We start from the raw sequence: 14,342 nt of genomic DNA, 5'->3' as shown, positions 1-14,342 counted from the left end.
TGGTTCTACGTGAAGGGGCCTTGTTGAGGAATGCAAGGCCATTGGAAAGTAGAGGCAACAGAGCCTCCACCGAGATAGGAATCAATACCATGCTCCCAAGCCATTTTTAATCCCAAACACATTACGACCTCACCAACTCTTGGATTTTGCAGCAAAAGCCTTCAATTCCACTGCCCCAATGCAGCCCTCCATTGAATTCCATTGTTTAATCATTCCATTAATTTTAACTTGTGATGGATAAAACTGCTCAAATCAGCTTCCCCATTGGATCCAATCATCCAAACACAGAAATACACATACATACAAAATTAAAAGAATTAAAAACTAATTAAACTCAAAGTAAATATTTTTTTTTTTCATTAATGTGGTTCATCTGTGATTCTAAACATCAAGAAAACGCTCAATTCTTGAGACAACATAACAACACCGATCGGCAAATCACAACGCAACACAACACAACACAACGCAACACAAACAATGCAATGCCAATTGGGTTTAGTTATCCGCATCTGTGGTTTTCTTTTTGTCCTCAGTCGAAACCTCCTTGGTCTCTGCTGCTTTCGAGGTCGGTGGCAGAGGAGGAGTGGTCATCTGAGGCGGCAGAGCTTGACCCGACACCACAGCAGCAGCACCCACATTGCCTGCAGATGCAGCATCATCAGCCAGGGTAGCCAAGAGATAGTCAGGGGACAAAAACAAACACTGGGATGGCCTTCTCTGGTGGCGATTCGCTCTCTGAGACATTCTCGGTTTCCTTGCGGAATTGGGATTGCGAGAGCAAAAAAGGGATAAGAAGGAGGAGGAGGAATTGAGGAGTATGGGAGTGAGACTATGGAGAGTTGGTGTATAGGCAGTTTGGTAAGTGCATGTAGAAAACAGAGTGTTGACTCTGTTTTTATAGTGCTTTGCAATGGTTTAAAGCTATTAGGTTGGATATTTTTTTTTGGGTTACATCTAATGCTCCGGGATCTATGGGCACCATCTTGGAGATAAAATGGTATAAAAAAAAAAGGAAGTATTTAACCATGTAAAGCCATATTTATCCCTTACAATGAGTGGGTAAGAGGATATAAGTTCTCTGATAAGATGGTGGTATACGTCTTTTTAGTTATATTTACTAATTACGTGCTACCCACGGAATGAGATGATTGTAAAAAAAAAAATTCAGGATAAGAAAATTCTTCGGTAAAAGTAAAAAGGTGGTTAGTATATAAATTTTGTTTGACAACACATTTAATTGTAAAGAAATTATCATAAAAGTTTCTTGAAAAGGCGTGAAGGGGTAGTTAGCTCATAATTGAATTTGACTGTACATTTTACTTATACGGAATGCTAAATAGATCAATTTTTTAAATTATATTTGTAAACCATGTTATGTGTCACTAATAAAAAAAATATGTGCCTTAATCAACATTTAAATAATAATTCAATCATCAACAACCATATTACATGATTTACAAAATACAGTTTAAATAGATAACCTCCCTAACATTACTCTTTACTTATTGATTGCATTCTGCTGATGAGATGAGATGATTGTAAGAAAATTCACAAAACAAATAAATAAATACAATCTTATGTTGGTGTGAGGGTTGTTGATACATAAATTTTAATTTGATTACACAATTAAATTCAAATTACGTGCGCGCGGAAGGATATGATTATAAATTTGAATTTAAGATCTCGTTTGGTACATCCTATTAGACTTCGGATAGGATTAATAGTGCAAAACAGATGTTTGGTGCAGTTTTGAATTAAATAGCCGGCTGATTAAATATCCCGGGCCCACTTTTTAGTCCGGCTCATACCTGCTAAATAATACACTCCAAAAGCTAAGGATAATTTAGCGGGTTCAAAACTCAAAAGCCCAGGAAAATTTAATCGCGTTGTCTCTTCGCTCTCAAACGGATCTGTGCCATCTCCGTTCTCTCCCCTATCCAGAACGAACTCCATCTGCTGTTCCTTGTACTTCTTCCTCCTCTCGAATTCATCTGCTATACTTCGTTCTTCTTCGTCCTTTTTCTCCGCTCCCACACTCTGTTCGCTCTCTGTTCCGTCTCTTATGAAATTGGTTGATCTGTCTATTTCTTACAAATTGATTTCATTTCTTCATCAATTTATATCTTCAATTATATTATTTTGGTTGGTGAATCCATATGGGTTTTGGGAGATTAATTGAAGAAATGAGGAAGTGGGTTCGGCAGAGAGAGTGAGATTTGATGCGCGGGGATGATGATGAAGAAAGGATAACACAACTGTGAGAGAAACCTCGGTTTCTTTCCTTCCATTTTTATGTTTCGTTTTTTAATTTGTCAGTGCAATGAGGATTAATTCTTTTTTTACTTTGGTTTTCTTCCTTTTTTTCATTTTAACATCAATTATTCGGTGATTTTTTTTTAGAAATTTATTGTAGTCCGATGTATTATCTGATGCATAAATTTATCCGGTAAAGCATCAAATACTCGAATAATTTAATCAGTACTATCCGTTAATTATTTATCATATCCGACTAAAATAGTTAGTACAGTTTAAGTTGTCAAACGAGAATGTACAAAAGTGCATGCTCCTAGAGGGATGAGATTTTTTTTTTTTGTCAAATGGTAAAATTTATTAAATTCTTATGAAGGCATGAAAGGGTAGTTGGTAAATAAGTTTGAGTTTGACTACGCATTTATGTTTGGATTGTGTACTGCTCACGAAATGAGATGATCCGGTTAGTTCATAAATTTGAATTCGACTACACCTTTATTTACTAGTTATAGCTTTTAGAATGAGATGATTGTCATTTTTTGAAGGAACCTCCAAAGTAAAAGTGAGACTTTATTTAAATTTTGATCAAATTATTTTTCGTGGTCCATGTGGTGAGATGCTAGTTTTAATTTAACATATGTGGTGAAAAAACTCTTGGTTATGACCATGTGGTCAAGTTTGTTAGTAGTCTTTGTTTGAATAAAAAATTCTATCAAAACTCCATCCATATGCATAGGTAAAATGGTCAACTCCGTTCATTGCTAAAAAACGAAAAAGAAATTAAAAAACCCACCCACCCATCCAATGTCGGATTTAGGATTTGAACTTTGAAAGTCCTAATGTTAAATACAAGTGTTTTAAATAGGAACAGATTGTGAAGCATGCAAAAAAAAAAAATCAATTTATTTACATTGTGGGCTTGTTGTGAACATGTCAACAAATATCAGCATATGCTGAAGCAATCTGATAAGTAATATAAAGAGAATTTGTCGAGTGTTGTCTCGCAACCTGTCGAGATTGCATCAAGTATTTAGTAAGCACGAAAGGAACCATACCAAACATTCATAACATGTCGTCAGAAAACATTCACATGTATATTTTCTGAACTCGGGTGGTCTTAGGACCACCTTGGTCCCTATTTCCATTGGCCCCAACACCCACCTTAGCCACGGCAACCACCGCCTCCCACTCTCTGAGCCTCTCCATTTTCCCAACCATGCCTTTTTCCTCAAATGTTCGCATCTCCAACTATACATGAAACAATTTTTCTCTTGGCAAGGGAGTAGGATTTTCTCCCATTCTATTCTCATCTCCTTCATAAAGATGTTTTCTTTCCTCCTCTCACACATTGTTTTTTGTCTTATTGTCTCTATAAAGATATTAATATAAGATGTTAACGTGACTTAACTGTAACCATTCAAATAAGAGGGGAAGGAATGAGAGAAAGATTAGGAGGGGAGATAATCCTCCTCCTTTTCTACCACCTCCATCTCAAGCAATTGTTTCGAAGCATCGGCCGCATCACTGGCAACAACTGTATAGTTTTTTAGCGTTTGCATTATTGGAATGAATAATGAAGGCCTTTGAACCTTGATTTCATCGACAATGTTGAAAAGCCTGCTTGAGATTTTCTAAAGAACACAACGCGAGAGAAGTCTTTGAAGAGGTTAATGGCTCGAGTTTTGACGGACTCGAGGTTCAATTGTTGTTGCACGACGTCTTTCAGTCACTAAATCGGTATGGATTGCGGTTGTTGTTAGGCCTGAAGAGGTTGATTACACCTTCCATGGATGCCACTTTTATTTCTTCCTTGAGAACTAGATGAATGTGTCATTTAGTACTACGGTCTAGTAGTAATCCTCTTTACTTGTAAGTGAGAGATCTTAGATTTGATTATCGCCAAGGGCGAATTTGAACCACGTTATGGCTAGCTCATTGTAAGGCTAAGCATCCCCCTTTCCTTTAGTGTAGATAATATTGTTTGTTCCATATTCAAAAAAAAAAAAAAACCTAGATGATGGTAACGAAGATGAGGGAAATTTAGGTGTATTAAAAGCAGCACACATGCTCATGTGGTAATTTACGATTAGTTGAGACAACTAATAGGATTGAATGCATATTTGCCCTTCAAGTTTAACGGAGTTTTAACGAAAGAAAGAATGAAATTACAAATTGGATTGGTATTGCTAACGAACTTGACCACATGGTCATGATTAATAATTTTTTCACCACGGGGGCCAAGTTAAAACTAGCATCTCACCGCAGGGATCATGAAAAAAAATTTGCCTGTATTTTTTCAACACAACAACATATTTACATCTATGAAGCTCATGAGCTTCAATTTAGTGCATAACTACGCTCGCTCCCTGAGCAAGATTTAAGGTTTACATCTATGAAGCACATGAGCTTCAATTTAGTGCATAACTACGCTCCGTGAGTAGGATTTAAGGTTAAGACACAAACACAATGGGCTGCCATAATAATTTAGTATCAAACTTGCTATCTGTGGGAATCAAACCTAATACCACATACTTATAAGCGAAAAGAAATATCACTAAACTATACTCTTTAATAGCACAACTGCTACTGTATTGAGTATTAACAAAATGCTAGGGGAGACTCGATTGAAGTTCTTTTCTTGAGTAATGATTTGTTAGCATCTGTGAGGGGATTTGAAACATCAATGCAAATAGTTGATCTTGATTTTTATTACAGAGGATATGAATCTTTAAGCTTAGAGATGACAGAAATTGAGATGTGCGTATAAACAATTAGTATGCTAGTTAATTGTAATTTGCAGTTAAGAAGGAATGAGAAATTCTCTAGTGCGAAATAAATCTTACAAAATGGTTGCAGAATATGAGTGTTAAGGTTGATCTTGTATTGTGATTGGTTGACCAACACTCACACCCCGCATTAGAGAAAACATATTTAAATGCTCAATTCTATTGGAAATACAAGTTCCCACATTAGAAAATTGTAATTACACACTATGTTATAGTCGATTTATGAAACTTTTGTAACAAAATATTCTAAATTATAATTTGTTTGATCGAATTCTAAACTATAATATTAGACTTTTTATACCCCGAGACTTAAAAAATATCTTACATATTTGCATTTGACAGCAAATGGCCCTCTACCCTAGTGGTGAAGATGAGTGTTGCCCTCTCACCCTATCGATTATTTAATCTAATATCTAATCTATCTATTGTTTGACACACACAAAAAAAACAAAAAAAATTAACAAATAATTAGAAAAAATAATTAACAAAATTTGGATTAGATCCTAGATAAATGAATTGCTGGGAGTCCATGTGATTTGATGAAAAATATGATTTGAGGTTGGAACCTTCGTCCTTATCTGTTTCAGATCGAGTTTTTTTCTTTCTTTTTTCCATCTTAAGGCAACCATGTTCGCTGCACCTAATCACCTACTTCGGTAAAGTGAATCTGGTGAATTATGGAAAGCATTTAATTGTATTAATTGTTAGTTTGATCTTTGTTTGTTTTTTAGTACTACACTTTAATAATATTCTTATGTATTTGAAAGTGAGAAATTTTATATTCAACTCTCGTGCATAACAAATTCAAAAATAAAGAAAGTGTTTAAATCTCGTGCATGATGAATTCGAAAAGAAAAATAATTTGAATCACATCTCATTTTGAGTGATACTATGTACTATATCTACATTATGCTTGTTAATTGTCATGTTTTATTGTTCTCGTGTTGTGTGATATTCATTTCTTATCTAAATGTATAAACTCAAAGCCCCATCCAAAATCACGGTAAGACTTAAGTCAAACACTTAAGTGGTGGTGACTGGTAGTGGTGATGAGCGGGATGACAGTGATGGTGAGTGGATTTGACAATGCCGAAGATGTACTTGATGTTGGTGGTGCAATTCTCATATCGATGACTCTTCACCAACTACTAGACTTCGCAATATCGTACACAAAGAAATTAGATTGCGATTGAAGGAAAAAAAAAAACACAAAACATACTTTTGGTGTTCTTAGGAATTTGTGTAGTTTTTAAGTACTTTTTTGGTTCAAGTTTTGCAAAAACAGATGTATGAATAGATTTTTTAGGCTTAGAACTCAAAAACACTTATTGAGTTATAAATTTGAGTCCATAATACTAAACGACCCTTAACTTTTTGGACGTGTTCATATCGTTTTATAGTGTTTTAACTTGCCATGTCTAACTGGCATAATAATATGAATTGAGGCGACTTATTTTTTACTTGTTACATAAAAAAACTGTGTGTTATTAGTTTATGTTCTATCTATTAAAATATGAGTAGTGAACAATAAATTTTTATTTTACGGTGTAACATTAACAAGTTCAATATGTATAATAATTACGAATAATTTATAATACTACGTAACAACATGACAATCATGTAAAAAAATTATCCATAACCGCGAGAAATTGGCCAACGCTAGTACGCTACCATCAATCCAACGCTCCGAAGTGTGGTTTACAAACTTTACAGGATTAGGAAGATGGGTCCCACATTTCATGCCTAAGCAAGGTCAATTAAAAGTTATGTTCGTAAGTATGACTTTGTTGTTGTACGATAATTACAGGGAGCCAAAGCTTTGGTATCTGTCATTCTGCCATCCAGCTAACATATGCTTAAAACATCAATCACGCACAAAAAGTCCTTGATACAACTAATTGTACAACTTAGGATACAGTCCGTAACTCAATTATTATCTAATACCTACACGTATTAACGGTTGTTTATTAAAAGTTATCGATGTAATTAGTAATATAACAATTTAGTATGAATCGTATTTTGATTCGGTTTGGTTTCAAACGTGATATGCTTATGTTCTTCAACAAGAAGCTCATTCCCATGGAGCAATGGTGTCCGAATCTTGAACCACTTTGCTAGTCTTCTTAGCTCAAAGATTTTCAAAGTCACTCGCATCTCAGGAGGCTGGAATGCAGGGTTTTATTTGAACACTACTTTTGTTGCTGAAAGAAAAGCAGCAGCTGCTGCTTTGGGGTTTTTTTATTTTGGCCATTCTATTCAATGAACGTCGTAAATTACAATATGTGCTAAACTCCAGTTGGATTGAAATTACGGATTTTATATGGGGGCTTCATGACCAATTTACAATTTTGGGAGGAGGAGAAGGAGAAAAGGACTGCAGATGAGCTGGAAGTGTAAACAACGTGGGCGAAAATGTCCATATGGATGTTGATACGTTCAATGAATGTTGTTGATATGTTACCGATATTTGATAAATATTAGTAATACACTTATTTTAGGACTCTTCATGTGGAGACTTTTTTTTATGTTTTCACCTAGAGACGAAACTATTCAACTTTGGTAAGTAATGTCATGGTTGCTTTTTCAGTTCGCTTTTGCATTTAAAATTTTGCTCACTATGTTTGAAAGGTAAATGGATTTGTCGGGTCTTTCTCTTCTTTTCATACTTTTTTTTTTTTTTTGAAAAATTAATGAAAATGATTAGAAAATTTTGAGTTTTAACGAAAATGATAAAATAAAAGGTGAAGTGAATAGTATAATGATTGACTTTTTAATATAAAAATATGATTTTTCGTTAAAGTAAATAGTAGCAGAAACTTTTTGTTAAAGTTGCCTCTTTATTTTCACTCACTCTTTCCTTCTTCTTATTTCCCCTTCTTCGTATGTACCCTTTTTTATTTGTTTAAGAATCTAAATAAGCATTCTACGTGCTTGCTACGAGAAAACTCACTTGATATGAAGCTCTAAAATGCTCGTTTTAGCAGTGTGTCGTCTTCTTTCTTTCATTTTTTAAGTTTGTGTGTGTAGATTTATGATTTTTTTTGGTTTATCCAAATTGGGATTTTGTGTTTGTGGTTTGTGATTTTAGTATGTTTTGAAAGTATACAAATTGAACCTACCAATAAGTATACAAAATTGATTATTCAGATGGTTAATTTGACTTTTTCACATGTTTTTTTTTTCAAAGTAAGCAAACTAATTATACTAATAAGTATACAAAACTGATCCTACAGATAGTTAAGTTGTTTTTTTTTTTATTTAGAAATGTTTTTTGAAAGTATACAAACTGATTCTACTATTACAGTATACAAAACTGATTCTACATATGGTTGAAACTGCTCGTGCAAAAATGGTTAAGGAGGAATTTGGTTGATGACACATATGTAATTTTGTTGAATTTGTGCAGGCTGGGCTAAGTCAAGGGTATGTGATAAAAAAATTTAAAATTGATTTCCTTGTTTTGGGCTGGGTTTGGTGAGTGAGATTCTCTTCGGATCTCTATGTGCGGAGTCTGTTGACCAAACAACCCTAACCATTCAAATTAATCCTAATGCTAGGAAGCAATTTTAACTTTTAAGGAGGGATGAAGAAAGGTGGTGGGAGATGTAGAAAAAATGCAAAAGGAAAGACGAAGAAAGTGAAACTAAAGACCCAACTTTCAAGATTTCGTTTTTGTTGATTCTTTATTGGACTTGGATTGTCTACCCTTCTCATCCCCTCGTATATTTTGTGGTCACGGTTAAGCCACGTCAACATTTTATATTCCCATTGCATTTTGTTTTATTATTTCTATAAAAAAAAATTAATATAAAATGTTGACGTGTCTTAACCGTGACCACATAAATAGGAGGGGATGGAAAAGGTATGGGATGAGGAGGGCAGACAATCCAAGTCCTTCTTTATTTCATCCTCTCTATCTCTCTCCCGTCACAAATTAAAAACCAAAAGATACAAACAAAATAGTTAGGCACTTTATATTATACAAGTGCCAAATAATATGCGAACTTGTATGAATGTAAGAGTACATAACTAATCTGTCTACTAATATGATGACTCACAGTACATAACTAATCTGTCTACTAATATGATGATTTGTGAGTCTTTCCCTTCCTACTTCCTTGGGGACTAATTTGGTGTCATTTTAACAGAAAATTGAGCCCAGAATAGGAGTCACAATTAGACTCGGCCCACAGCCCAATCTATGGCTGAAACAGCCCAGTCCCATTGTATATAAGGTTTTACTTAGGTCCAAGTGTTAATATTTGCTTGATTAATTCGGTGGGCGTTTCAAACTTGAGACTTCTTCTTATATAGAGAAGAAAAGTATCACTAAACCAATAACTAGTTGATTTTAATAGTAAGTTAGTTCATGCTATTTTAAAAGAAAAATGAAGCCAAAGTTAAGAATCATCATTCGACCACTGCGTAATATCAGGCCGAGCCTAACTAGCCCCCATTTTATGTAGAGTTAGACTTAGGAAATTGATTTTCACACACCTCTTTTAACTTCTCATATATCCTTTTTTCTTTATAACCATCGAATTAAATAAATCAAACGAAATCAAGTGCCATGATTAAACAGGGGTGTGTACAAGGCTAAAAATAGTGTGTGAGAATCATTTCCCGAGACTTACTTGAGTTAAAACTATGCAATGGTATATATATGGCATGAAGATAACATTCTAGTAACTTTTTTCATAGTCGAAACTCTACTGTAAGTCTGTAACGCATTTATCAACGTTCATGACAAATACTTGAGGGGCGTTTTGCCATCGCTGTAACTTCTATGTTTCTTGTTACAAAAGCTCGGGAAATTTTCGGTGAAAAAAAAACCTCGTTGATCCCGAGCCTTAGTCTTGTTGATTCATTTTTTGCATAAGTTATTGTAGAAACATTTTCTTTTTTGAATCAAAGTAGATGATTTTATTTTCCTTTTAAGTGAGAAAGAAAGGAAAAAAAAAAGCGTTGGAGGGTGCAATGGTGCGGCGCCACTCAGTATTATGGCGGTGACTATAACAATTACACATATGGATTTCAATTTATTTTCAAAATCTCCTCTATGATTTGGTTTTTAAATGAGAATCCACTCAAAATGAAAGTGCATTAAAATTACATGTTGTGTACATGGTAAGAAATCTTCCTTGTAAGGTCGGTGACTCTATATATAGAGTATGCATTTCACTTCAATCTTCATGACTTAGTTCACTCACTTATACAAAGTGTTAGTCTACACTAAATTAACTTAAACTATAAGAGGAGAATTAGAACTGGGTGCTGAGAGACAGAACACACGGTTCTAGCGAACTTGACTAAATTAAGGTCTACACGCATGAGTTTTTTCATAGTTAAAATATACATTGTTTTGTTAGTATAATGATTGCAGGGAAAGGTGTGGCTTGAGTGTGAAAATTGAAGTTAAAGGTAAACTGAGTTATACTTGGCTCCTTGTATGCCACAAGCAGAAGCTCAATCTATTTCTTGATTGGCTACTACGGGTGACGTACATAGAACCAAGCATACCCTCTATCTTTCTCTGTTTGAGTTGTCCTTCCATTGTTTGCATCATTTTGCTTTTTTGGATCCAATCTTAGCAAAAATGCAAGTGAATCTTAAAAACAAAATACTTAAAAGTGTTTTTTGCAAGAAGCACATAACTGGTACATTTTGTAGGAAGCACTTTAAGTGCTTTTGGAATCCAAAAATATTTTCTTTAAAAGCCCTTTCATCTATTTTAAAAGTGCTTCTAAACGAATCCATAATTGTTTAGGAACTAAAGCCTTACCCAAAAAGAAAAAATTGTGAATGGAATGAAATTGAATTACATACTTAAGTTGAAAAAGTTCCCTAATCCGCTGCTAATTAAGATTTCCCATACCATACCAGACTTATATCTTTCGTTGTATTTTATCATTTTTTTTGCTAGGAGAAATGATAGACGCACGTTTCTTATCCTCTTATACATAATACATCGTTGTTTAATTTGATGTTTGTTGTTTCAGTTTAATTTATTCAACTTTATAACCAAAATTTACAATGCATGCATATGTAAGTACTTTTTTCAGAACAAAGCAAGAAGGAACCATGCATGCACTCATAGTTCATGCATCATTACTAGAGTTAATGAACTCATTAATATTAACCCCACTTAATCTTCCCCACTAACATATATTTATTACATTAAATAAAGATTGAATTATTACATAAAATTCATTACTTCAGAACCCTTGTATTCCATGTATATCGACTGAATTTCAAAAGCCAAATGTATTGAATCTTCTGATGATCTTATTTCATGTCCTGCATCATTCTCACCTAGTCGGAGAGAATTCGTCCTCGAATTCAAATCACCATCCGCTTTGGGGATAAAATATTGATATCTTCCACTCCAAACAAATAGATACTTTGAATAAATGGGAAACTTTGAATTGCATAAAATATGCTCCACAGCCAAGGTCTTGATCTGGACGTCTTCTCAATAAATCTTCATTTGATTAGTTGTATTTGCAAAGTTCCTTGTAGTACTTGAATTGAAATTACCAACTCCAATCAAATCAATAAATTCAGAACTACCGAACAAGTGAAACGAGCCATGGGACTCGACTTCTATAACTTCAAAGAAAAGCTTGAAGTTGTAGCCTTCAACATTTCCAAGGTCCCATCCACTTGGAATTGCATCACATATTTCACAACCCTCAGAACAACGATCAAATATTGGAGGAAGATCTAGATTGAGACCTCCATCTATTGGTAGTTGCGACATGTTGCAGTTGTTACAGCATCACCCTTGGATCGAGCTGACACTCTGATACCAGCTGATGCATGATGCAGCGGATAAAAATAAATAAAATCACATATAAGATTGATAGGTAGGGTTCACTATCTCCTAGTGTAAGGAGAGGCCTGAAAACCCTATAAACTTTGGTTCTAGTACCAGCCTACAATGTAGACACTAGAAAGAACAAAGAAACATACTCTTAAACAAGAGAAAAGCACATAAAAACGAGTTTACAACTCAAATATCAATATGATAATTCAAACAACTTCTCCCCTTTTCTTTACAAATACATGAATTTATAGATACTTAAACCCCCTTTTAATAATTACTGATACATGCATCATTACTAGAGTTAATGAACTCATTAATATTAACCCCACTTAATCTACCCCACTAACATATATTTATTACATTAAATAAAGATTGAATTATTACATAAAATTCATTACTTTAGAACCCTTGTATTCCATGTATATCGACTGAATTTCAAAAGCCAAATGTATTGTATCTTCCGATGATCTTATTTCATGTCCTGTATCAGAAGGGCCCCTAAAAACTTTTCCATCTAAAATTTTTATGTAATATTGCTATATATTAAAAAAATTGTTTTCATTAGCACTCAATACTCTCAGTGGGCACTTCTTATAAGTGTAAATTTGTTTTCTTTCTAAATATAAAAATTTGGAGTACACAATAAGATATTTGAAGTGCCAATAATAACACCCTAAAAACAGTTTTTTCTATTCTATTATATAATAATGTTATATATTCAAGTGAAACTTTGAAGTTAGAGTTTTAAAGAAGCTTTTTTCTTGTTTGGTTGTTCAAGATTGAAGTGCTTTTGATTATTTAGTGAAAGTTATGTTTGTAGCTCTTTTTATTTATTATTTAATGACATTTATACATTTACAATCAGTAAGTCCTAAATTTGTTTTGATTTAAGTTATTGCTTTCTAGCATCAATACCTTGTCCTACTTCTTTTTTTGGAAAGCTATTAGAGGGGTCCATTTAGAAATTTTGCACAGGGCCCTTGAAAAGCCCTGCCACTTGAGAGATGATCCTTGCCGAATCCTCCGATCACATTTATTCATCATACATCATGTGACTAATTTTCGTCAGGTATTATTTATATTTAACTTTAAGTATAAAAATTTACAATGATTTATGACTACACGATGTATGTCACATCCCGGCTCGGGGGGTGGGGGACCACTTCCAGGGCCCGCTCCACCACTGCAGCACGATATTGTCCGCTTTGGGCTTACCATTCCCTCACGGTTTTATTTTTTGGAACTCACGAGCAACTTCCCAGTGGGTCACCCATCATGGGATTGCTCTAGCCCCTTTCTCGCTTAACTTCGGAGTTCCTACAGAACCCAAAGCCAGTAAGCTCCTAAAAGGCCTCGTGCTAGGTAGGGATGGGAATATACATATAAGGATCACTCCCCTGGGCGAGGTGGGATGTCACAATCCACCCCCCTTAGGGGCCCGACGTCCTCGTCGGCACACAAACAACTAGGGTTAGGCTCTGATACCAATTTGTCACATCCTGGCTCGGGGGGATCACTTCCCGGGCCCGCTCCACCACCGTAGCACGATATTGTCCGCTTTGGACTTACCATTCCCTCACGATTTTGTTTTTGGGAACTCACGAGCAACTTCTCAGTGGGTCACTCATCATGGGATTGTTCTAGCCCCTTTCTCGGTTAACTTCGGAGTTCCTATGGAACCCGAAGTCAATGAGCTCCCAAAAGGCATCATGCTAGGTAGGGATAGGAATATACATATAAGGATCACTCCCCTGGGCGATGTCCTGGCCCGGGGGATGACCACTTCCCAGGCTCGCTCCACCACCGTAGCACGATATTGTCCACTTTGGGCTTACCATTCCCTCATGGTTTTGTTTTTGGGAACTCACGAGCAATTTCCCAGTGGGTCACCCATCATGGGATTGCTCTAGCCCCTTTCTCGTTTAACTTCGGAGTTCCTACGGAACTCGAAGCCAGTCAGCTCCCAAAAGGCCTCGTGCTAGGTAGGGATGAGAATATACATATAAGGATCACTCCCCTAGGCGATGTGGGATGTCATAATCCACCCCCCTTAGAAGCCCGACGTCCTCGTCGGCACACCCGCGACCAGGGTGAGACTCTGATACCAAATTGTCACATCCCGGCCCGGGGCGGATCACTTCCCCGGCCCGCTCCACCACCGTAGCACGGTATTGTCCGCTTTGGGCTTACCATTCCCTCACGGTTTTGTTTTTGGGAACTCACAAGCAACTTTCCAGTGGGTCACCCATCATGGGATTGCTCTAGCCCCTTTCTCACTTAACTTTGGAGTTCCTACGGAACCCGAAGCCAATGAGCTCCCAAAAGGCCTCGTGCTAGGTAGGGATGAGAATATACATATAAGGATCACTCCCTTGGGAGATGTGGGATGTCACAATGTACTATGAACGGATGTGATTTGAGGATCCCTGAGACCCTCACAAAGAGAATCCAGTGAAGATCCTCAATGTTGCCACTCAACA

Source organism: Pyrus communis, chromosome 17, assembly GCF_963583255.1.
Source record: "Pyrus communis chromosome 17, drPyrComm1.1, whole genome shotgun sequence".
NCBI lineage: Eukaryota > Viridiplantae > Streptophyta > Magnoliopsida > Rosales > Rosaceae > Pyrus > Pyrus communis.
This window is presented reverse-complemented; position numbering follows the sequence as displayed.